This window comes from Panthera onca, chromosome C1, assembly GCF_046562875.1.
Source record: "Panthera onca isolate mPanOnc1 chromosome C1, mPanOnc1 haplotype 2, whole genome shotgun sequence".
In the NCBI taxonomy this organism is placed as follows: Eukaryota; Metazoa; Chordata; class Mammalia; order Carnivora; family Felidae; genus Panthera; species Panthera onca.
Genome location: NC_138346.1, coordinates 174,740,031 through 174,765,488, shown reverse-complemented (window position 1 = coordinate 174,765,488; position 25,458 = coordinate 174,740,031). Strand labels below are relative to the sequence as shown.

Sequence of the window (25,458 nt, the reverse complement as noted above, 5' to 3'; positions counted from 1 at the left end):
GCAGAGTGACCCACATTTTTTAAAATGTTTATTTATTTTTGAGAGAGACAGAGCATGAGAGGGGGAGAGGCAGAGAGAGAGGGAGACACAGAATCCAAAGGAGGCTTGAACGTGGGGCTTGAACTCATGAACTACGAGATCATGACCTGAGCCGAAGTCGGATGCTTAAATGACTGAGCCACCCAGGCGCCCCTCTTTTATGCTTTTTAATAAAGGTGTGTGTGTGTGTGTGTGTGTGTGTGTGTGTGAGACAAGAAATTCACTCAGTAAAAATGTACTGAGCATGGGGCACCTGGGCAGCTCAGTCGGTTGAGTGTCTCACTTCGGCTCAGGTGATGATCTCACAGTTCCTGATTTTGAGTTCCCATCAAGGTCGCTGCTATCAGCACAGAACTGGCTTTGGATCCTTGGTGCCTTTCTCTCTCTCTGCCCCTCCCCATTTGTGGTCTCTCTCTCTCTCTGTCTCCCTCTTTCTCTGTCTCTCAAAAATAAAGAAACCTTTAACAACAACAAAAGAATTTATTGAACATGTGGTATATCCAAGGTCCAAACTGGCCCATCTTGTGTGAATAAGATTTTCTGTTTTTCCTAAACTTAACCGCTGTTGTTATTCTTGTGCAAATTTCACAACTGGCTCATGCATTCTCATTTTGTATTTCTCACAATACAAAACGTAACTTTTAACTTCAAACTCACAGCATTTCTTACTATTGACCGCATGGAGGAGGGGACAGTTTCCTAGGATTCATTCAGAATGTCTCCTTCCTGTTAGGTGTGGGTGTGTTGTTTCAACTTCTCTGGAAATGAGGCCTGAAAAAACCAAGGAAGCCCCAAAGACTCTCCAAGCCTCACTGTGTGTCTTCCCTTACCATGCTGCCACATAGAGAGCTCTGATCCTTAATATTGGAGGTACTGGCTTCCGTTAATTAGCCATTTTTCTTTCTTAAACGCAAGCATCTGATTAGTGATTAGTTCACACAGGACTTACTTAAAGCAATTAGGAGTAAATACTTTAGCTTTGTTCAACGAGGTAGGATCTAGGCGGCTTAATCATGCGGGAAAGAACAAAGAAACTTCAGAAAGAACACACTGGCTGTTCCTGTACTCACTCTACAACTGGCACCTGATCTGTAAAACAGCAGTGGGGTTTCAGAAATAAATGTTTCTTCAACAGAATGCACAATGCTGGCCTAAAAACTGAGGCATCTCCCAATTTCTTTGATCTGTTTAGCAAATACATATTGAGGGCTGAGTTATATCCCAACACCAGGCTAGGAGCTGCAATACAAGCATCACAAAGATCATCGTGGTCTTTGCCCTCATGCTCATGTGGTCTAATGAGGAATATAGATAAATCAACATTGCAGTTAATAAAACGCTTGGTTGATATGATGAAGAAAAGCACAGAGAAGGCATGCAAAGTATAGGAGTTCAGGGGAGGGATGTGTGGTGTAGGCAAAGACCCTGAAGAGGTGATGGCTGGCTTGAGAATGTAGAGGAAGGTTAGGACACATAGAAGGTAAATAATAAAGTAAGCATGGGAAGTGGCAGGAGATATGAGAGGGGAGAAGCAGACATGGGCACATGATGCAAAGGACAGGGAGCCACGTTCAGGAATTCAGACTTTAACCAGGACGGGGTTTGCAATCACGGGAAATGACAGAAGGAGATTTGCTGTTTGGAGAGATCATTAAGGTTGCAATGGGGAGAACAGATTGAGATTGACTTGGGGAGGTGGGGAGTCCACCAACAAGGCTACTTCAGTAGTCCAGGCAGAACATAATGACCATGGCTTCCACCAGGGTAATGGCGCTAGGAACAGATGAAAAAGTTGAAGCTCAGAGAAGACGGGAGTGCCTGGGTGGGTCAGTCGGTTAAGCATCTGACTCAGGTCATGATCTTGCAGTTCGTTAGTTTGAGACCTGCATCAGGCTCTGTGCTGTCAGCTCTGTCAGCACAGAGACTGCTTGGGATTCTCTTTTTCTCTCTCTCTTTCTCAAAATAAACAATTAATTAAAAAGAAAAGAAAAGATAAGCAACTTGCCCTCTGAGTAGTAAAGCAGGATTTTGAAACAAGTTCAATAGGGCTCCCAAAGCCCATGGTCTTTTCACTGCACCCAGTTTCCCTGCCATGTGTAAAGGACAAACTTAGCCTTGGGGGATTGAGGAGTAGAGTGGGAAATGGGTCAGAAAGAGAACACACTAGAAAGGGAAAGACCCACTTGCACCTGCACATGAAGGGAGACCTAGGGAAAGGAAGAGAAAGGAATTCATGTTTGTTGGTCTCTGTGGAAGGTTGTCTACAGTGCTTCTCAAACTTTCAAGTACCTAAGAATTTCCTGGCATCTTGTCAAGATTCAGATTCTGATTTAGTAGGTTGGGGTTGGGGGCCTGAGATTCTGCATTTTTAATAAGCTCCCAGGTGAGGCCAGTGCTGCTTGTCCGTGGACCACAGTTTGAGAAGCAATGGTAGTAGAATGGGTGAGTCCTGGGTGTAAGTCAGACCAGGACCTGAATCCTGGTGTTGGTGCTTACTCACAGCGTGACCTTAAGGAATCTGTTAGTTTACAGGGCTGCTATAACAGAATACCAAAACCTGGGTGGCCAAAAACAACAGAAATCTCATCTCAGAGATCTGGAGGTTAAAAGTCTAAACTCAAGGCATTAACAGGGCCGTGCTCTTTCTGACAGCTTGAGGTGAATACTTCCTTGCCTCTACTAGTGTCTTGTATTTGCCAGCAGTCTTTGGTGCCCCTTGACCTGCAGCTGCATCACTCCAGTCTCATGGCTTTCTTCTCATTCTGTGTCTTCACATTGTCTTCCCTCCGGGAGTGTCTGTCTCTATGTCAAAATATCCCCTTTTCATAAGAACACCAGTCACATTGGATGAGGGTCTACCCTAATTACCATTCAAACTTGATTACTTCTATAAAGACTCTATTTCCAAATGAAACCATATTCTAAGCTACCAGGGGTTAGGATTCAATATGTCTTTTATTGAGGAGGGGGGCGCAGTTCAACCTGTAAGAGGCAAGTTATTTTACTGCTTTGAGCCTCAGTTTCTTTATCTGTATAATAGGAATAATAATTCCTACTTTATGAAGTTAAATTAAATGAATAATAAAGGCAGAGTGCCAGCACACAATAAGGATTCAAACCAATATGGCTAAATATTACTTGGCACTAGACATTTAAAATATATCTCACTTAATTTAAAAAAAATTTTTTTTAATGTTTTATTTGTTTTTGAGACAGAGAGAGACAGAGCATGAGCAGGGGAGGGGCAGAGAGGGAGACACAGAATCCAAAGCAGGCTTCAGGCTTATAGCTGCCAGCACAGAGCCCAACACGGGGCTTGAACTCACAAACCACGAGATCATGACCTGAGCCGAAGTCAGACACTTGACTGAGCCACCCAGGCACCCCTAAGAGACTCTTAAAAATTGAGAACAAACTGAGAGTTGATGGGGGGTGGGAGGGAGGGAAGGGTGGGTGATGGGCATTGAGGAGGGCACCTGTTGGGATGAGTACTGGGTGTTGTATGGAAACCAACTTGTCAGTCAATTTCATATTTAAAAAAATAAAATAAAATAAAAAAATAAAATAAAATAAAATATATTTCACTTAACTATCACCACCACCTGGCCTGTGGTGCAGCCATCATCATTCCCAGTGGATATCAAAAGAGACTGTGACTTAACAAGGACAAGAAACTTGCACAAAGTCACACCATTATCAAGATTTAAATTTTGTAGTGTTTATTTTTGATAGAGAGAGAGACAGAATGGGAGTGGGGGAGGGGCAAGAGAGAAGGAGACACAGAATCCGAAGCAGGCTCCAGGCTCTGAGCTGTCAGCACAGAGCCCAACGCAGGGCCCAAACCCATGAACCATGAGATCATGACCTGAGCCGAAGTTGGATGCTTAACTGACTGAGCCACCCAGGCACCCCTATTATTAAGATTTAACATCCAGTTTTCTCCAAAGCCTGTGATGTTTGTTCTCACTCCAACAAGCCAGACTGGGGGCACTGGCAATGGAGGTGGAGTTAAAAACTATTTCCTGCTGAGGCAACAGCAGAGAAAGATGATTATTATTTTTATTTAATCATGTAGGGACATGTGCTGAATACAGATTCCGGTTTCAAAGTGCCCAGAATCACAGATGAAATGTTTAGAGAGCTCAGGGAATGGAGGAAGGAGGGGGCAAAGGACAGATGATATATGAAGTCCAGTGGATTAATCATGTTCACCAGCTTTTGTCATTCTTTTTCATGTTGCAAGGCTGCATGGGCATTTTTTTTAATAGGCCACAGAAATTCACAATCAAAATTTCAAAGCTAAAAATACCGCCATGCCATCCTGGAGAATATTAAACAAACCAAACAAAACACCTGAGTGTTTTCCGGCCAACAAAGAGAGAAATGTGTAGGCTGTGACGAGTAATTGAACCTACTTTTGTCTGTTTGCAATAAACATTTGCAAAACACAATATCCTTTTGACATTTCTGTGAGGATTGCTCATACTCTATTTTCTGCAAAAAGCCTTCCATTCTTACTAGGTTCCCATAATTACCTCTTTGGAGGAAGACCATCTCAGCCCTTGGAGACATTATCAATTTTCAACGGTTGATTCCTAATTTTTGTTGATGTTGCTGTTATACTGAGCCGTCTCTTGAGGATGGAGAACCAATACCATCCTGAGCTATAGAAAGATATGGATAGCCAGAGAGCTAGCCAGAAAAATTATGGGGATGGGAAAGCAGGTAGCAGTTTGAGGATATTCCTTCCATATTTGTCAGTCTTATGGTTATTGCATGGCCCAACAGCAGTAAGGGAGCTATAATGTCTGGGTTCTGATCTTAGCTCTGTCATTTTCAAGCTATGTGGTAAGGAAATTACTTGAACATTCTGTGCCTAAGTTTCCTCATCTGTAAAACTGGGATAAACATAGTTCCTACTTCACAGAACTTTGAGGAATAAAGAAGTTAATATGTATAAAGAGCTTAATTATGTGCATCTTAGAGTACGTACTCAGTAACTGGTAACTAAGACTGTGGTTTGCTTACTTGGCGTGAAGAATGATGGATGGCATGGGAGTCAGAAGGTGTGCCACTTGCCCTGTGTGATATCTCCTCAGTTTGATTTGCAAAGTGGATCTATACAGCATCCACATCAGGCAGAGTGTTATAGGACACAGTAATGAGTCTGTAGGTATTTGTTTTGTTTTGTTTTGTTTTGTTTTGTTTCTTCTAATTGTAAAGAGATGCCATTGGGGCACTTTTTAGCAGGGGAATCAAATGATCAGATTAGTAGTTTACAAAGTTATTCCAACTACCCTATGGGGAACAGCCTGGGCAAAGGCGATACCAAGAAACCAGGCAGGTGAGGCATGACAAGGGCATTGGCCATGGCAGTGGGGGAGGAGATGGAGTAAAATGGACTCCACATGTGAACTGCGGGCAACTCCACGGGACTCCTAGAAGGGAGCGGAATGGGAAGGACAGTGCCAGGTTGCAGAACAACTAGACAGGAGAGCAACTCATTGAAAGGTATGCAAGTCCTATGAATATTCCGGGTCAAAGGCAGAAAGAACCACCACAACAAAAGGAAGTAGAAATGCCTGTATGGAAAAGAAGAGAGGAAGGAAGAAGACAGGAAGTACAGCTTTGTGGAGAACCTAATCTCTCCATGGGGTGTTCCAGAATTGCACTGTAGGCTGAGGGAGTAGCACGGTCAAGGCCTGGCAGAAGAGGATGCTGCCATATTTGAGGAACACTGTGCTTTGCCACTTTTGTACAGGAACAATACAGCTCTGAAGTGGTGCTTATTCACACCATGCAGGTGTGCCTTTGCCACTGAAACACACTGTAATCCCCTACGACACAAAAATGACTTCTTTTGTACCCCCAGGTATATTTAGCACAGTCCCATGTATGTAACAGAGTTCTTGGTAAATACTTCCTGAATTCTACAAGTTTCTGAGTAAAAGATAAAGCATCTATTAACCATCTACATTTTTGAGAGCTTGTGTTAGACTCTGAGAAGACGGAAGATGGAGGAGATATGGACACTGATCTTCCCAGCCCAGGTTTCCATTCCCTTTCTCTTCACCCCCTCCTCTCTCTGTCTCTGTCTGTCTCATACATACATATTCACACCACAAACATGCATGCGTATACACATACACATACACGCCCCATGTACTGCACCAAAAAGGGGAACGAGCGACTGGGAGTCCAATACTGAATCTTTGCATGGACAGAATCCAGGCCTGCACAAGTCTATCATTCTCAGACTGACAGGCTGACCATGGTGTGTCCTCTTCATGGTCAAGTGCAAGAAAGCAAGCCCAGCTCTATGATCCAATTTGAAGCCATTGCCTGTGTCGCATCTGCTTACATCCCATTGGCCAAATCAAGTCACAAGGCTGAGTCCAAAGCCAAGGTGTAGGCAGGTACAACCTGCCTCCGGCAGAAGCTGCAAAATTACCTGGCTAAACAGTATATAGGTACCAGGACAGATATAGAACCATGGTTACCTTGGACAAGTCCTTTCCATCCTCTGGGTGTCCTCACCTCCGTAAAAAGCTTGGATCAGATCCATGTGCCCTGCAGAGTGAAATCCAGCCCTCCAGTAGCACGTAAAATCAATTTAGTTAGCACATAAATTTTAGTAAATTCTTAGATGTGGTATTAACAAATTTTGAGCACATAAAGTGATGATGATTCACTTTTGAATTTGCTTTCAATCTGGCCAGCTACATCAAGGAGAAAGTCTGAGTAAGTTCCTATAACAAGCCCAAAATCTTTGCTGACTTCCCCTTTTAATAATGAGCTAGCAGACCAAAGCGTTGAGCTAGAATTTCCAAAGAGTGCTCTGTTTTCATTCCATTTATTTTTGACTACAGTATATTTATAGCAAGTAATGCCAGATTTTAGTTAGTTCTATAAATTTTCTTTAAAAATACATGTTTTTAAATAAAAATGTGAACCTATTTAAAGCAAATATGAATTATTGGTGACACACAGAGAGCAAAATATCATGGCTATGGGCTGGAATAACTGAAGTTTGGGAAATTCTGGATTTGGCCATCTTTATGGGTCTGAGATCCTGTGATCAATGTTGACTTCACTGCTCCAGCTGTGGTCTCCACGTCCACCCCAAGGCTTTCTCAGAGGAAGATGAGCTTTCTCAGAGGAAGGGGGTTGTCCTTCTCTTCTGAAGTTTTCTGAGACCTTTCATTTCCCTCTCCCCTTTAAATTTGAGCAGCCCAGCTGCCAGTATGACTACCCAGCCAGATGTATTTGATTGACATGCTCATCCCTGCACAATGGGCCAGAGTCAGTCACCCTGCGGCTGTCCCTGCCCTTGGCATTGTGATGCATGGGCCCAGATTCCAAATGTCATGTCACATCTCCTCATGGCATCAAAGCACCCTTGAGAGCAGGAAACCCTAACAGATGGCTGAAATGCCTTCAAAAAGACTCCTCCAGACATCCTGGGAGATGCACAGAGCCCTGTCAGTGGTGACGGGTTGCCATGTATGCTCAGCAAAAAATGCCAAAGGGAGGAGGGGGTTCCCATGCCCACCGAGACCACAGAATGCTGGTTCAAATGCTGGGTAGCAGCTCCCTTAGCACGCCATTTGCTTTTGCAAAATATTTGTTAACTCCCTGATCTCAATGCTTCCTTGGACTTTTAATGGCCCTAGAGGGCAATGAGGGAAAACTTTTTATTTACATGAAATATTTCATTAAAAAGCAAACGAATGGGGAAAGGTAATTTTTCTCACAACAGTGGACTGTCACTCCTTCTTGTCCAGGAATTCCTAACTGGATTTTCTGGATTCTTCAGAAGCTCACAGTTGGTCTTAAAAAGGCCTGTGAACCTTCCAAAATTACCTGCAAAAGTTTGTGTGTGTGCACATAAACAGGTTTCTGTGGAGAAAGGGTCAAAAACTTTAGTTCAGATTCTCAAAATGGTCCGTGTCTTGTTAGAAACCACAGGCCTAACAGTGCTCCTTAGAGAGAATACATGGGGCAGAAAAATGTCAAGCCAAAACAAAATGAAATTAAACTGGGCAGTAACGTAAGGTAAGGGTAATTTTCCCCTAATAGAATATATTAAGTTAAAACATTTGCCATTTACCATCACTACAATTTCAAAAAGGTTATTTTAGTGTAGCAGGACTACACTAAATGAGAAAACATTTCAGGAAGGCCATAAGCTCAGATTAAAAAACTAATTCAGCTTTGTTTTTTTTAAAAAATGACTACACCGGGCACCTGGGTGGCTCAGTTAGTGAAGCATCCAACTCTTGATTTTGGCTCAGGTCATAAGCTCACGGTTTGTGGGTTCAAGACCCACATTGGGCACCAAGCTGGCAGCATGGAGTGTGCTTGGGATTCTCTCTCTCTCTCCTTTTCTCTCACCCCTCCCCTGCTCACTCACTCACTCTCTCTCAAAATGAAAACTAAACTTAAAAAAAAAAAAAAGACTATTTTGTCCATTTTCATTTCACTGGTGGCCAGCATCAATCTGTGCACCAGGATTTTGGAAGCACTGTTTTCAGAGTGGGGAATTCCTCCTCAGCCTGTAAATCTTTGGAAAACTATGACCTTCTCTGGGATTTCCCAGAGCTGAGTTCATGGCACCCTGTCCCATCTCTGTTCCTGGACCACCAGAAGAGAAGTCCTTTATCTTTGACTCCATGATGCTATGACGCCTAGTACTATACCCCAAAGCAGGGATGGTGGGTTCACTGCAGCAAGTCATTCCAACAGCTATCGACTCTGTTCCTTGTTGGGGCCAGGCCTTGAGCTAGACATCAGACATGGAGAAGTGCAAGGCAGCACCCCTTCCTTAAAGGGCTCACCTTATAGAAGAGGAGACGATAGAAGGGTGTAAGTGGGTACCATCACCCACTCCACTACTCTCGCCCCCTGGTAGTCAAAGGAGCAAAGGAAACAATGGATAACAATGGATAACAATGGATAATGTTATTATCCAGGTTGTATCACATAATCCTTATTTGCATTCAGTGTCCGAAACCCCAAATAGAACCGAATGATTGAATTCTTTTCCTCAAATGAGTTTAAAATGCCTCTTCCCTTTAGAGGCATGTGACAGAGACTAGAGAATGGAGGGTGTCATAAGAAGCACTTTGAATGCAGCCAGGAAGTTGGCAGACACGTTGCTATAGCCTCTCTAGCCATGCAGTGGTAATCTCAGTCCTTAACAGAGGTTTTAGGGTCCCCTGGGTGGCTCAGTTGGTCAAGCGTCCAACTTCAGCTCAGGTCATGATCTCATGGTTGATGCGTTCAAGCCCTGTATCAGGCTCTGTGCTGACAGCTTGGAGCCTGAAGCCTGCATCAGATTTTGGGTCTCCCTCTCCCGCTGCCCCTCCCCTGCTCATGCTCTGTCTCTCTCCTTCTCTCTCTCTCTCTCTCAAAAGAAAAGTAATAATCATTAAAAAAAGTTTTTTAAGTAGGTTTTAAATGTTTGCTTCTACAAAGGCTGGGGCTTCACTGACCCTTGTACTAAGAGCCCAAAGGAAGAAACCAGTGTCAGTGCACACACTGGAAAGAAACAGCATGAGCCAAAGGGAAAGGCAGCCAGCAGAATCTGGAGGAGAGTTGTAGACCCACCAGAAGGGACATGGCTCCCCTGATCATAGGGCCCAAGTGAGGGCAAACTGGAAGCTGATGTCAAAACCCACTGTACAGTATGCAGACTGGTAGACACTTTTAGGAGGGCTTTCATTCTTTTTCTTTTCACTGCTTTCCACTTAATTAAACATTAAAGCACAAATGGATGTCCCCTGTGGGGACAAATAAAGGACATCAGGGGAGGAGAAGGGAAGCCTCATGGAGAGAATCACCCAACAGAGACCCCTCTTCACAAAACGGGCCCGATACTGATTTCCAGGGAGGAGCAGGACAAAGTTAGCTCAAATTTGGTGATGACATCAGGATGAAGGACTGACCCTAAGCTTCCTGATGCTTTGATCGCTGGCAAGCATCTCGATGCATGCCCCAGAAGGAAGGGCCTTCTGATGCTGTGATCACACCATCCCCCTTCTTTTCACCAGGAGGCACATGAAGCAGCTGTATAATTCTGTCCAGAAACCCACGGATTATTTCAAACCAAGGATTCTTACTGTAATAAATAGCACAGAGATGCCTGTAGTTTCTTTCATCTACGTCTCTGCTAGCATTTTTTACTACAGTGTCAGAGATTTGTTTTAGAGGAAGGGCATCATATAATTTGTGGCTATGGTCTTTAGGAGGCCAGGAAGAAGGGCAATGTGTACCATCTGAAATTAAATGGCTGTAGGATCACTTATATGAACTGCCTTTGTTGCAGAGATGTCGAAACCAAGTTTATCAGCAATACCTCCTTGGGGGCACAGACGAAAGCCGAGTCTTCAGTGAATCCAGCAGCTACCCTGTCATGTCTTAGAAGTCCTCTGAGCTTGTTAAGAGGAAACTGATTAGTTACAGTGTATGTTTCTGGGAGAGCCACCTGAATGTTGCTATATCCATAAGCAATAGCTCCATCTTTTACAATATCACATGCATGGATAATGTCAGTTCTGGTTGGAGAGATTTCAATCTCAATCCAATTCCCATAACCTATGACTTCTGACTTTAAATCCATCCCAGTCAGAAGTTTCGCAGGATTTTCTGGAATTGCTCGGGTTCCAACTTATTTGTTAATTGGATCAGATATCACCATCTCCTTTCATTAAGTCAGTTCTGGAAAGGTATGTGATTTTCCATTAGGAAAAACCACCTCAGCTGATTCAATTGTGAATTGATTCTCATAATATTCACTGAACATGGTGACAATGACAGCAAGAACTATTTTTGCCTTAGTAAAGTCAGTTCCTGTGCATTCAGGGAATCCATTCTAGTATTTACTGTTAATTTGGAGTTATTTTCATTGATGATAGGCCTTAAGATGACAGCACCATTGCTATCATGGACAACTGGGTATAGTGGTTTATTTCCAAAGATATATATAAATAGCATTTAAGGAGGACTTTCATTCTTGATCATGTGTTTGATTTTCATTTAACTTCTTTGTTGTTTCCATCAAGTCCTGAGTTGAGAGAACCTCTCTTGCTATTTTTGCATAGCAAACTCTGACTAGAGTAGATATGGCCATATAGCTACAATTGGCAGTTATCTATCAGGTAAGTAGAGAGTTAACTAATGGTTGCTACTCTCAGGTAAGTCCCAAGGACTCTCACATAGGTTTTCTCAACACATGTGATAGTGATATTCCTCTTTCAGTTGAAAAGCCAAGGCACAGAGAGGTTAATTACCTTGACCAAGTACACAAAGCCAGCCAAAGGTAGCTGGGAATTCACTGACACCAGCACTAAGAGTCAAAGCAAACAACCAGAGGGGCCAGGACCCCAGGTCTCAGCTGCCCAGTCTTGAGTTTCTGAGAAAACAAGATTGAATGCTGTTCTCCACAATTTATAGGTATCCAAACGGATACAAGATTCATAAAGATGACTGGATGGAAAATGTCCCTATTCCTCTTGCAAAGAGGAAGTGTGATTAATATAAATAAGGGAAGGCTGAGATAAATTAGCAACTTGGAAAACATAAATGAATTTTAGAATGGATCAGAGAACGTAAGACTCAAGGGAATATGGAAGTTATCCTGCCAAACTATCTTTGACTCCATGATGCTATGACGCCTAGTACTATACCCCAAAGCAGGGATGGTGGGTTCACTGCAGCAAGTCATTCCAACAGCTATCGACTCTGTTCCTTGTTGGGGCCAGGCCTCCAAACTAAATGGAGATGCTGAGGCACACAAGGATATAATGGTATAATTATTTCTGCACAACAAACTAGTGAGAGAGTATTGAATTCATTTCCCTATGTCCAGATTCAACACTCACACTACCCACACCCGGCATTTAGAGCATGCTCCACCAACTATGAATTATGATGAAGAAATTTTCATCAGAGAGAGAGAGAGAGAGAGAGAGAGACAGAGAGATACAATTATTTTTTTTTCCCAGGGAGTCCAGACTCTGGAGGACACTACATTTTATTGTCAAGGGAGGATGTGAGGACAAAGTCCCTGGATAAATACATAAAGGAGATTCTTTAGCTGTTGTCTTAGGCAGAGGACCAGAATAAATCCAACAACTGGTCCATTTTGTTTCCTGGAGCAAGATGTGTGACTCCAACATTTCAAGCCCTTGATGACAACTTTAATACTATTTCCAAGTTCAAAGGTTTCACTTTCTTATTTGCTATTTCTAAAGCCCTGGGCCTCTGAGCCTTGGTTTTGTCAGGACAAGACTCAGGACTCTGAGGAGTGTGAAAGCAGATTCCGTTTTCACTCAGATCAAAGTCTCATGTGAAAACATGTCCAGGGGTAACTCAATTTTCTCTTAAACCTACTCCAGTCAGGAGCAGCTTTCGTCAAGGTCACCAGTGACCTCCATTTTGTTAACCCACCACTCTGTTCTCGGTCTTTATCGACTGTTAGCATCATGCAGCACAGTTGGTCACCCTCCTCCGTGAAGCACACTCTTTACATGATTTCCAGCATGCTCCTCTCCTTAGTGTTCCTTTCTTCCCTGGCTACTCCTTCTTGTTCTCATTTGTTGATCCCTCCTGTCTCTTCAATCTCTCAAGGTCAGAGGTGCCCAGGCTTCCATCCATGAATACTTTTCCTTCTCTACCAAGACTTCGTCCAGAAGTGATCTTAGCCTGTTTTATCATCTATACATATCACCTATGGAGTGAAAACTTCCAAATGTGATTAACTCTACCTTCAAAATATAGCCCAACCACTTTTGACCACCTCCCACACTACTCCCATCATCTCTTGCCTGAATTTTTGCAACAATAATTTGTGTCCACTCTTGCCCTTTATCATTAGCTTTTTAAGAGACAAGGCAGACAACAAAACAAAACAAAAAACAAAAACAAAAACAAAAACAAAACCATGGCTTCATGCCTCTGCACTCCTGTGGTTACTTATCCCAGAGTGAAAAACCAAAGTCTTCGTTCAACTTCTCACCTGCCATTTTACCCCTCTGATTCTGATTCTAGCTCAGCCTACTCCGGACGTACTGGTCTCCACCTCCTCCTCACACGTGTTAAATTCAACTGAACCTCAAGGCTTTTCCACTTGCCATTTCCTCTGCCTGCAGTGTTCTTCTTCCAGATACTGCAGGCTTGATCCTTCATTTCCCTTAGGTCTCTGCTCAAAAGTCACCATGTCAACAAGTCTTCCCTGGACCACCTATATTTTATAGCAGCTCCCCTCCCTCCTCTGCACTCTCATGCACCCCTTATCTCTATGGCAGTTATCACGATTCTACAAACCATCAAAATGCTCTTCTGTTGTCTTTATGTAAACTCTATAACAACTGGGATTTTGCTTATTTAAAAAATTTTTTTTAATGTTTATTTATTTTTGAGCAGGGGGGAGGGCAGAGAGAGAGGGAGACACAGAATCCAAAGCAGGCTCCAGGCTCTGAGCTGTCAGCACAGAGCCTGACGCAGGGCTCAAACCCACGCACTGTGAGATCATGACCTGAGACGAAGTAGGATGCTCAACTGACTGAGCCACCCAGGCGCCCCAGGATTTTGCTTATTATAATTTTTTTTTACTATTCTTTTTCTACAACATCAAAGGATTTGTGGCACATAGTGGTTACTCAGTAAATAGTTATTGAATAAAAGAACCAAATTAGCAAATCTTGTCTAAGGATCTACAATTGAATTCAGGGAGCAATGCACTTAAAGCCACCAAGAAGAGAGGGAGTTTCTGTTCCCCACACTTGACTACTTGAGAATCAAAGCTGCCTTGATTCTTCCATCAGTACTTAAGGCTCCCTAAAGGATTCAAAAACTATTACAAGTGAATCACATCTTATGTAATTTAAGGGCACTGAAGTTAAGAGTTGAGGTCCTAGATCCAGGCTGCCTGGATCCAAAGCTCAGCTTTATTTCTTACTTGCTATGTGTCCTTCGGCAAATAACTGAAATTCTCTGTTTCTCAGATTCCTCCTTCCTCTGCAAAAGGATGATAATTGTAGTACCTACCTGATGAAGTTATTGTAAGGATTGAAGAAGACATATTACATTTAAGGTACCTAGAAAAGGACGTGGTACATAGTAAGTATTTAAGTGTTAGCTCACATTCATTCACTAAGAGCATGTTATCCAGATAACATTGCTTTTTGTTCTCTGAGAAGTTTTTTTTTAGGAAGAGGTACATATATACCATATATTCACATATACATAGATAGTGTGCATACACATGTACATGTGATCTATATGATTAGTTACAGAGATATGTGTGTATATATATGCACATATGTAAATATATATGTATTTATTTATATATTTAAATATAAGCTTACTTTCTTCCTGTGTCTTGTCTCTTGTGTCCCACATAAACCATGAAGCAGGTCTCAGTACTTCTTTTCTTTCTTTCCAAAGATGATCCACTTCACCAAATATTAATGAGCAGTATAAATTTTACTTAATATTTAATAGGGGTCTTGGAAGAGAGGTCTTATATCACATATCATGCCCAAACATGAAAGGTCTTCCTTAGATATTTCTCTTCTCCCCCAAAATTGCTCTTTGGCCACACCATCAGCCAGGATTCTCCTTTTCACATTCCCATGCAGTTCCCTGCCTCTTCCATGATGACTTGGCCCATCATCTAGGCCCACAGTGCCCTTCACCCACCCTCAGCCTTTATGTTGGCTCACCCCATTTTCAGCAGGAACTCCTCTAGAGAGCTGAATCTTACTTATATCTTGCTCTTACATGCTGGACACCTAGCAGAGGGCCATGCTCTGTGGGCTACCAAGAGAATGAAGACATGGAAGAATCTTACACATGGATAATCTTCTTTTACAAAGAGGAAAATTGAGCCAAGAGTGTCAATCAGTCTGTGGATCAGCCAAAAAGAGACCTCAGATTCTCCCGCCCTCCTCTGCTCCCATCCACTATGAAGACCACACACATCCAGTTCCAGCCTTTCCGTTAAACACCTGGAATGACTCTGACTTTCCTGTCTGCTCTGAAGATCACTGTTACTCCAGGAGCCAGTCTTAGGCCACGCAGAGAGCAAGCTCTCTTAATAACTGCTTCTTTTATTTCATTTCCTACTGGGAAAAACTAATCAAACATGTAGGAAGCTTAAGAATATTCCAAGGCGATTTGATTGTTCACTGGTGGCCAGTTTCAAGAAATGTACACTGATGAACACAAACACCATTCTCCCTACCTCCCTGTACAGGCTTTGTCCAGCCTGAGCAGGACCAGGGTCTGAGGGAAAGTGGCCCAAGAAATAGTTGCAGGAAACCAGTCTTGTTTCCTCCTTTTATCCAGAAAAGGGGGCATAGTTGGTGAGGGCCTGGACTGTGACTATTCTCTGTGATTCTTTTCATTTCTCCTTTCTTTCTTTCTTTCTTTCTTTCTTTCTTTCTTTCTTTCTTTCTTTCTTTCATCATAGTGAAGAATTATTTTGCATGAATGAGAGTAGAGATTAAATATCCACTCCTAAGGGTTCTTGTTTGGGCGTATTTTAGGAAGGCCTTTTCCTTCCTCATTTACATGGGGAAATCACAATGAGTCTCAATACTCTGCTTAAGTGGCACATTGTAATCCCCTTTCCACATGTCCCTACAAGGCTGATCCTTGGCTCCTTACTGACAACCTACATCTGGTATGTGCATCCATACTCTGTCACTGCTCTCCATTTGCAGGCTGCACGCCCTCACAGACATTTAACTTCTTAAGGGCAGCATCACACTATAGCCAGGATACAATCACTAGCCAATAAATGTGGCTGAATACATACACAAATAAAAAGCATAAGCAGGTTCAAATTACGTCTCTGCTGTAAATACTCTTTTAATATAGATATGCGTTGGTACACTAATCTAGACAGTAGACATGATAATCCCTTCACTGACCTCACAGGATTATTGAGATCATTAAATGAAATGATAGATACAAAAAAGCTTTGTAAAGGTAAAATGCCATACAAATATAAACAGGTATTGTTAAGGAATATAATAGTCTACTTAACTTTGGTTACCCAAAAATCACTCCAGGAACTTTTTTTTTTTTTTTTAAATATCATCCAATATAAGTTTAACAATAAAATAATTTAAATAGGAAAACAGCTGAATGAATTCATTCAGAAATGTAAATAATTTTAGCTGAGAAAAGAAACAAGTATTGGGGGGTGCTTGGGTGGCACAGTTGGTTGAATGTCTGACTCTTGATTTCAGCTCAGGTCATGATCCCAAGGTCGTGGGATAGAACCTCACTTTGGGCTCAACGCTCAGTGTGGAACCTGCTTAAGATATTCTCTCTCTCTTGGGGTGCCTGGGTGGCTCAGTTGGTTGAGTGTCCGACTTTGGCTCAGGTCATGATCTCACAGTTTGTGGGTTTGAGCCCTGCATCAGGCTCTGTGCTGACCACTTGCTCAGAGCCTGGAGCCTGCTTCAGATTCTGTATCTCCTTCTCTCTGCCCCTCTCCCACTCACGCTTTGTCTCACTCTGTTTCTCAAAAATAAATAAATGTAAAAAAAAAAAAATTAAAAACTAAAAGAGATTCTCCCTCTCTCTCTCTCCCCCCCCGCCTCTCTCCCCTACTCATGCACTCTCATAAATAAATAAATAAATAAATAAATAAATAAATAAATAAATGAATAGCATTTCTTTAAAAAAAAGAAACAAGCATTGGAATTTGATGTGTTATATAGTATAGAAGGAGACATGAATAAGATTCATGAGGGAATTACTGGATCGTATGGCATTTCTATTTTCAATTTTTGAGGAACTTCCATACTGTTTTCCACAGTGGTTGCACCAATTTGCATTACCCCCAACAGTGCATGAGCACTGTTTCTCCAAACCTTTTCTGCAAATCTTTGCCAAATCTTTTCTCCAAATCTTCCTTGATGCTTGTTATTTCTTGTGTTTTTGAGATTAGCCAATCTGACTGAGATTTTTGCCATTTGTGACAGGAATGGACCTAGAGGGTATTACACTAAGCAAATAAGTCAGACAGAGAAAGACAAATAACATACGATGTCATTTATATGGGGAACCTAAGAAAACAAAAGATCAAAAAGCAAAAACAAACAGATTCTTAAATACAGAGAGCAAACTGGTGGTTGCCAGAGGGGAGGTAGAGAGGGGGTGGGTAAAATAGGTGAAGCGGATTAAGAGGTACAAACTTCCAGTTATAAAATAAATAAGTCACAGAGATGAAAAACCCAGCATAGGGAATATAGTCAATAATATTGTAATCATGTGTACGGTGACAGATGGTGACTACACTTATCGTGGGGGACGCTGAATAACGTATAGAATTGCTGAATCAATATATTATACGTGTAAAACGAATATAGCATTGCATGTCAATTATACTTCAATAATGAAAAAAATTCATGATGGGAGAGGATAGGACATGATAGGATAGACAGGAAAGAAGGAGAGCACAGTAAGAAGTTGGAAAGACACACAGGTAGGGCAAGAGGAAACTTGAGTAGATTATTCAGTCCGCTCACTTCATCCTCACGACCACCCTGTAAAAATGGCAGTACAACCCAATTTACAGACGGTAAAATCCAGCAACCTGGAGAAGGAAAACAAGTTGAAGGAGGGGACTTTAAGCTCCATGAGGCTAGGAGCACATCTCCTTAATGCACATCCCCTGTGGTACATCACAATTGCTTAACACACATTTTTAAATAAAGGAACGAAGGCTGTCCAGCTGGTAAATGGCCCGGCCAGAATTTAAACCACAAGCTGATTAGCCCTAAAGCCTATCGGTTCTTTCCACTATACTACAATCAAGTTTATATTAAGAGTTTGTAATTTATGAAAGCTACAAGACCAGCAAAATTCAGAAAATGGTATAATTGTCCACATCTGTGAAATAGAATAACTAGCAACCACTGAATAAATATAAATATAAACATTAACACTATGTCATAGGTCCTAAAATTTCCAGAAACAGGAACGTGTTCTGACTATTTATGATAGGGCGGGCACAGGATGTTAGTGGGTGTTATTCTATTTACTTCTCATAAGTGCCTGGCTTAAATGTGAGTTAGAGAAGAGCAGTTATCCCAGAGGAGCTCCATTCCAGTAACAGATGGCTATATTTAAAAAATCAGTTTATTGATGCATAATTTACATGAAATAAAATGAACCTATTTTAAGTATACTCATTATGTTTTAGCAAATGTATACACTTATGTAGCCACCACCACAATCAAGACATAGAACATTTTCATCAACTCCCAAAAGTTGTTTTCGGATGTTTTTCAGAAAATTTCCCCTCTTCACTCCCCACTCAAGAAAAGCATCATCTGATTTTTGTCATTATAGATTATTCTAGACAGTCACATAAATTGAGTCATTATGTAATGTTTAGTCTCCGACTTCTTGCGCTTACCATACTAATTTTGAGGTGCATTCAAGTCCTTACATACACCCAAAACTTATTCCCTTTTATTGCCGTTGTTCCCTTGTGTAGATCTACAACAATTTGTTTATCCATTCACTTGTTAATGAATATTTGAATTGTTTCCAGGTTTGGTTATTGTGCATAAAGCTGCTATGAATATTCACGTGCAGGTCTGGGTCTGGATGTATGTTTTAATTTCTTTTAGGTAGATATCTAGGACTGAAATTTCTGGGCCTATGGTGATAACATACTTACCTTTATAAGAAATCGGCTATTTTCCAAAATGGCTGCACCATTCTACCACCCGCTAGCAAAGCATGAGAATTCTATTTGTTCTACAATGTCAACACTTAGTATTCTCAAAAACTATTAGCCATTCTAGTAGGCATTCTAACTGTGGTTTTAATTTGTAATTCCCTGATGATGGTGGGCATCTGTTATGTGTTGGATTTTTCCCCCAAAAAAGATAGGTTAAAGACCTAACCTGACACCCAGTATTTATAAATTGTGAACTTATTTGGTAGTGAGGTCTTTGCAGATGTAATCAAGTTAAGATAAAGTCAAACTGGATTTTAGTGGGCTGTAAATCCAATGGCCAGTCCTTACAAAAAGTTCATGTAGATATACACTCTGTGCCACACTTCTCTGGCACACACAGAGAAGAATGTCATGTGAAGATGGAGGCAGAGAACGGAGTGATGTATCTACAAGTCTAGGAATGCCAAGTGTTGCCAACAACCACTTGAAGCTAAAAGAATGCTATGGAACAGCTACTTCCCCAGTGCCTTCAGAAGGAGCATAGCCCTACTGATGCCTTGATTTCAGACTTGTAGTGTGGAGACCTATGACAGAATCAATTTCTGTTCTATTTAGTCACCTAGTTCACAGTACTTACAAGTGCCCTAGGAACCTGAAACAGCATCTTTACATGTACCAATTGGCTAATCATATATCTTCTTTGTGAAGCAAATGTTCAAATATTTGGCCCATTTAAAGTAAGATTGTTTATCTTCTTGTTATTGAGTTGTATACATATATATACAATATATATATGTATATATATGTATACATATATTTATATATATGTATATGTATGTATACATATATATGTATGTGTATATATATACATATATATATGTATGTGTATATATATACGTATATATACACATACATATATATGTATACATATATATACATATATATATATATATATACGTATATATATATGCATACATACACACTTCTGAGTACAAGTCATTTATCTGATATTTACTTTATGCATATTTTCTTTCATTCTCTGGTTTTTCTTTTCCTTAACAGTGTCTTTCAGGAGCAAACATCTTAATTTTGGTGAAGCAAAATTTATCTATTTCTCCTTATGTCTCATGCTTTGCGTCCTAAAGAACACTACCTAACTGAAGGTTATCGTATTTGCTTATCTGTTTTCCTTTAGAAGTTTCATAGTTTCAGCTCTTCTGTGTGGGTCTATTATCCACTTCAAGTCATTTTGGTTTATGGTGTAAGACAAGGATCAAGTACTTTTCTTGTCATATGAATATTCGGTTATTCGATCACTATTTGGTAAAAAGGAGTCTTTTTCTCCATGGAGTTGCTTTAGCAAATTTGGTGAAATTTGATTAAACATGCAGTCATTCCCCATTATCTATGGTGGGTATGTTCCAAGACCCCTAGTGGATGCCTGAAACCACAGACGTACTGAACCCTATATATACTCTTTCCCTGTGCATACATATCTAAGGTAGAGTTTATAAGTTAGACACAGTAAAAGATTAACAACACTAATGAATAGTAAAAAAGAACACTTATAAAAACATACTGTAAAAAAAGTTATGGGAATGCGGTCTTTCTCTCTCAAGATATCTTATCATACTGCACTCACCTGTCTTCTTCTGGTGATGATGTAAGACAATGCCTGTGTGATGAGATAAAGTGAGGTAAATGACGTAGACACTGTGATGTACCATTAGGCTACTATTGACCTTCTAACAATATGTCAGGAGGAGGATCACCTAGTTTCAGACAATAGTTTATTGTGGGTAATTCAACAATGAAAAGTGAAATTGGGGATGGGGGGCACTACTATATATGTGTGGGTCTATTTCTGGAATTTCTGTTCTGTTCCATTGAATAATATACTTGTATCAATTCTATTCTATGTTGACTACTGTAGTTTACAGTGTTCTGAAATAAAGTATTAGAAGTCTTCCAACTTTGTCTTTCTCAATGTTGTTTTGGCTATTCTAGTGGCGTGTTTTTTTTTTTTTTTTTGTATTTTCATATAAATTTTAGAATAGGCTTGTCAATTTTAATGCTAAAAAAAAGCTTGCTGTGATTTTGTTTGGGACTGCATTGATCAGTGGTTCACTGGGAGAGAATGGGCACATTAAAAATACTGAGATTCCAGTCACAGAAATTAGGAAGAACAACAAATGACAGGCATCGAAATTGGAAAGAAAGGAGTAAAACTGTCACTTTATGCAGATGACGTGATACTATATATAGAAAACCCTAAAGTCTCCACCAAAACACTATTAGAACTAATAAATGAATTCAGTAAAGTCACAGGCTACAAAATTAGTAGACAGAAATTGGTTGCATTTTTATACCCTAATAATGAGCTATCAGAAAAAAGAAATTAAGAAAACAATTCTATTTATAATTGCATCAAAAAATAAAATGTAACCTAGGAATAAATTTAGCCAAGGAAATGAAAGACCTATGATCTGAAAACTGAAAGACAATGATGAATGAAATTGAAGACAACATGAAAAAATGGAAAAATACCCTGTGCTTATGGATTGGGAGGATTAATGCTGTTAAAATGTCTATACCACTCAAGGCAATCTACAGATTCAATACAAGCCCCATCAAAATGTCAAGGGCATTTTTCACAGAACTAGAAAAAAAATTGAAATTTATATAAAACCACAAAAGACTTCAAATAACTAACGCAGTCTTAAGAAAGAACAAAGCTAGAGGTATTATGCATCTTGATTTTAAACTATACTCTAAAGCTATAGTAATGAAATCAGTATGGTACTGGCACAAAAACAGAAACACAGGTCAATGCAATAGGTCCTGGAAATAAATCCACACATATATGGTAAATTAATCTATGACAAAGTAGGCCAAGAATATAAAAGGGGGAAAAAGACAGTCTCTTCAATAAATGGTGCTGGAAAAACTGAACACCTACATGAAAAAGGATGAAACTGGACCACTATCTTATACCATATATCAAAATAAATTCAAGGAGTGCCTGGGTGGCTCAGTCGGTTGGGCGTCCGACTTCGGCTCAGGTCATGATCTTGCAGTCTGTGAATTCAAGCCCCATGTCGGGCTCTGCGCGACAGCTCAGAGCCCAGAGCCTGCTTCAGATTCTGTCTCCATCTCTCTCTCTGTCCCTCCCCTGCTCTCACTGTGTGTCTCTCTCTCTAAAAAATAAAATAAAAACATTAAAGAATTAAGAATAAATTCAAAATGGATTAAAACTTGAACATAAGATCCAAAACCGTAAAACTCCCAGAAGAAACATAAGGAGTAAATTCTTGACATCAGTCTTAACAATATATATTTTTTTGACCAGTGTCCTCAGGCAAATGCAACAAAAACTAAAATAAACAAATAGGATTACATCAAATTAAAAAACTTTTTCACAGTGAAGGAAACCATCAACACAACAAAAAGGCAAACTACTGAATGAGAGAAGATATTTGCAAATCATACAACCAATAAGGGATTGGTTAATAAATATATCCAAAATATATTTAAAAACATACACAACGAAATATATATTAAAAAAAACCCCAGCCTGATTTAAAAATGGGCAGGGGATCTGAAGAGACATTTTCCCGAAGATGATATGCACATGGACAATAGGCACATGAAAAGATGTTCAGCATCACTAAGTATCAAGGGACTGCAAATCAACACCACAATGAGATATCACCTCACATCACTTGGAATGGCTAGTATGAAAAAGACAAGAAATAGCAAGTGTTGGTAAGGACATGGAGAAAAAGGAACTCTCATATATTGTTGGTGGGAATGCAAACTGGTGCAGCCACTGTGGAAAACAGCATACACGTTCCTCAAAAAATGTAAAATAGAAATATCACACAATCTAGCAATTCCACTTCTGTGTATCCATCTGAAGGAAAACACTAATTCAAAGAGATACATGCACTTCTATGTTTATTGTAGCATTATTTACAATAGCTAAGAAATGGAAGAAATCTAAGTGCTCATTGACACATTCATGAATAAAGAAGTGATACACACACACACACACACACACACACACACAGGAGTATTACTCAGTCATACAAAGAATATAATCTTGCCATTTGCAACAACATAGATGGACCAAGAGGGTATTATGCTAAGTGAAACGTCAGAGAAAGACAGATACCATGAGATTTCACTTACATTTGTAATCTAAAACAAAACGAAGCAAAAACAAACAAACAAAACAGAAACAGACTAATAGATGAAGGAAACAAACCGATGGTTACCAGAAGGGGAGGAGGAGGGTAGCAAGCGAAACAGGTAAAGGAGATTAAAAGGTACAAAGTTCTAGTTATAAAATAAATAAGACATGGAGGTATATAACATAGGGAATATGGACCACTTATGGTGCAGTTCATTTCATTTCTTTTTTTTTAAAGATTTTCTTTTTAAATAATCTCTTCACCCAACGTGGGACTCAAACTCACAACCCCGAGATCAAGAGTTGCATGCTTTTCTGACTGAGCCAGCCAGGCGCCCCATTTCATAATGTATAAAAATGCTAAATCACTCTGATGTACAAATGAAACTAATAAGATTTTTTTTTGTCAATTATACTTCAATAAATTTTGAGTTTTCTAATCCAGCAATATGGTAAAGCTCTTCATTTGTTTTAAAATTTCTTTCAGCCATGCTTTGTAGTTTTTGTTGCGCAGGCCTGGCGGTTTTGTAGTTAAGAAAAGTATTTTTTATTTCACTGTTTACACAGAAATACAGTAAGTTTTTGAATACTGAATTTGAATCCTGCAACTTTTAATATATAATGGGTTAATCAACTTTGCATTTCTTCTATAAATGTTGCTAACTTTTTTATTGCCAACAATTTGCCAATACATCTAACTTCTTGCCTATTTTGATTAATGTTTGACGAGAACCTGGAAAGAATGTGTAATCTGCTGCTGTTGGATTTGAGTTTTATAAAATGTCAGTATAAATTATTGAAAGAGGAGGGTTGTAATCTCTAAATTTAACTAATTTTTATTAATTTTTTATTAATTTCAGTGGTTTTATTAATTTCAGTTTTGCTTCATATATTTAGAAGCTCTGTTGTTATGGGTGTAAATGTGTAGGTTGGTTATATATTCTTGACCCTTTTATCATCACGCAATGTTCATCGTTATCCCTGGCAATGTTTCTTGTCCTGAAACCTACTTTTTCTGGCATTAATATAGCTTCTCCAGTTTTGTTATGATCTGAATATTCTCATTATTTACTTAGACCTTATTTGTGTCTATATGTTGAAAGTGAGTTTCGGGGTGCCTGGGTGGCTCAGTCGGTTAGGCGGCCGGCTTCGGCTCAGGTCATGATCTCGCGGTCTGTGAGTTTGAGCCCCGCGTCGGGCTCTGTGCTGACAGCTCAGAGCCTGGAGCCTGTTTCAGATTCTGTGTCTCCCTCTCTCTGACCCTCCCCCGTTCATGCTCTGTCTCTCTCTGTCTCAGAAATAAATAAACATTAAAAAAATTTTTTTAAAAGAAAGTGAGTTTCTTGTAGACAGTATGTACTTAGGCTTTAGTTTTAACCCAGTGTGATAATCTCTACCTTTTTACTTACACTTATATTAGCTACATTTAATGTAGTTCATTGAATTTCTTTTTTTTTCCCCCTCTATATTTAATGTGTGCCTTTCCTCAGGCTTCTTTTAAGATATTCATTTTATCACTGTTTTTGAGATATCTGACTGTGATGTGTCCTGGTCCAGTTTTATTTTTGTTTATCTTGCTTGATTTTCATTTAGTTTCTTTTCTCTGTGAGTTTACAGCCAACCTGAAAAAAAATCCATCCATTATTTCCTCAAATAATTTTTCTGCTCTCTCTCTCTCTCCCCTTCTGAGATTCTAATTGTATGTATATAAATCACTGAATATTGCCCCACTGTTTCTGTTACCGAGATTTATTTAGGTATTTTTTTCTCTTGTGTTTCCTTTCGGGTAATTTCTACTGCTGTGTCTTAAAATTCTCTTATCTCTTCTTTAATAGTGTTTAATGTTATGCCTTTTCAGTGAATTTTAAATTTCAGATATCATAATTTTTCAACTCTATAAGTTCTATTTGAGGGAGGCCTGGGTAGCTCAGTCGGTTAAGCATCCAAGTGCAGCTCAGGTCATGATCTCACGGTTTGTTAGTTTGAGCCCCGCATCGGGCTCTGTGCTGACAGCTCAGAGCCTGGAGCCTGTTTGGATTCTGTGTCTCCCTCTCTCTGTGCCCCTCCCTGCTCACACTCTGTGTGTCTCTCTCTCTCTTTCAAAAACAATTAAACATTAAAAAAATTATAAAAAATGAAGTTCTATTTGATGTGTATACATATATACAGATATTATATACATATAATTATATATACATATGTATACATATAATTACATATATTAGATCAAGTCTTAAATATATTTATATATTTTTCATTCTTTCTCATGTTCAATGTTTTCTTTAAAAGACAAGCTATTATAATAGCTATTTTTAAGTCCTTGTTTATTAATTCCATCATGCCTGCCATTTCTTATGTGTTTATTTACTAACTTTTTTGTTCTTTCTTTTTTAAAAAAAATATTTTAATTTTTGTTTATTTTTGAGAGAGAGAGAGAGAGAGAGCAAGCAGGGGAGGGGCAGAGAGAGAGGAGAAACAGATCCAAAGTAGGCTCCAGGCTTTGAGCTGTCAGCATAGA

General features: G+C 39.8%; 1 protein-coding gene and 1 pseudogene across 3 annotated transcripts in view; both read right to left on the bottom strand.

Moving 5' to 3' along the window:
- The window catches only part of DAB1 (DAB adaptor protein 1), a 1,137,940-nt gene that overhangs the window by 687,799 nt on the left and 424,683 nt on the right, over positions 1 to 25,458 (bottom strand). The gene's annotated exons all lie outside the window — the stretch shown is intronic.
- On the bottom strand, positions 9,899 to 11,034 carry LOC132670843 (phenylalanine--tRNA ligase beta subunit pseudogene; annotated as a pseudogene).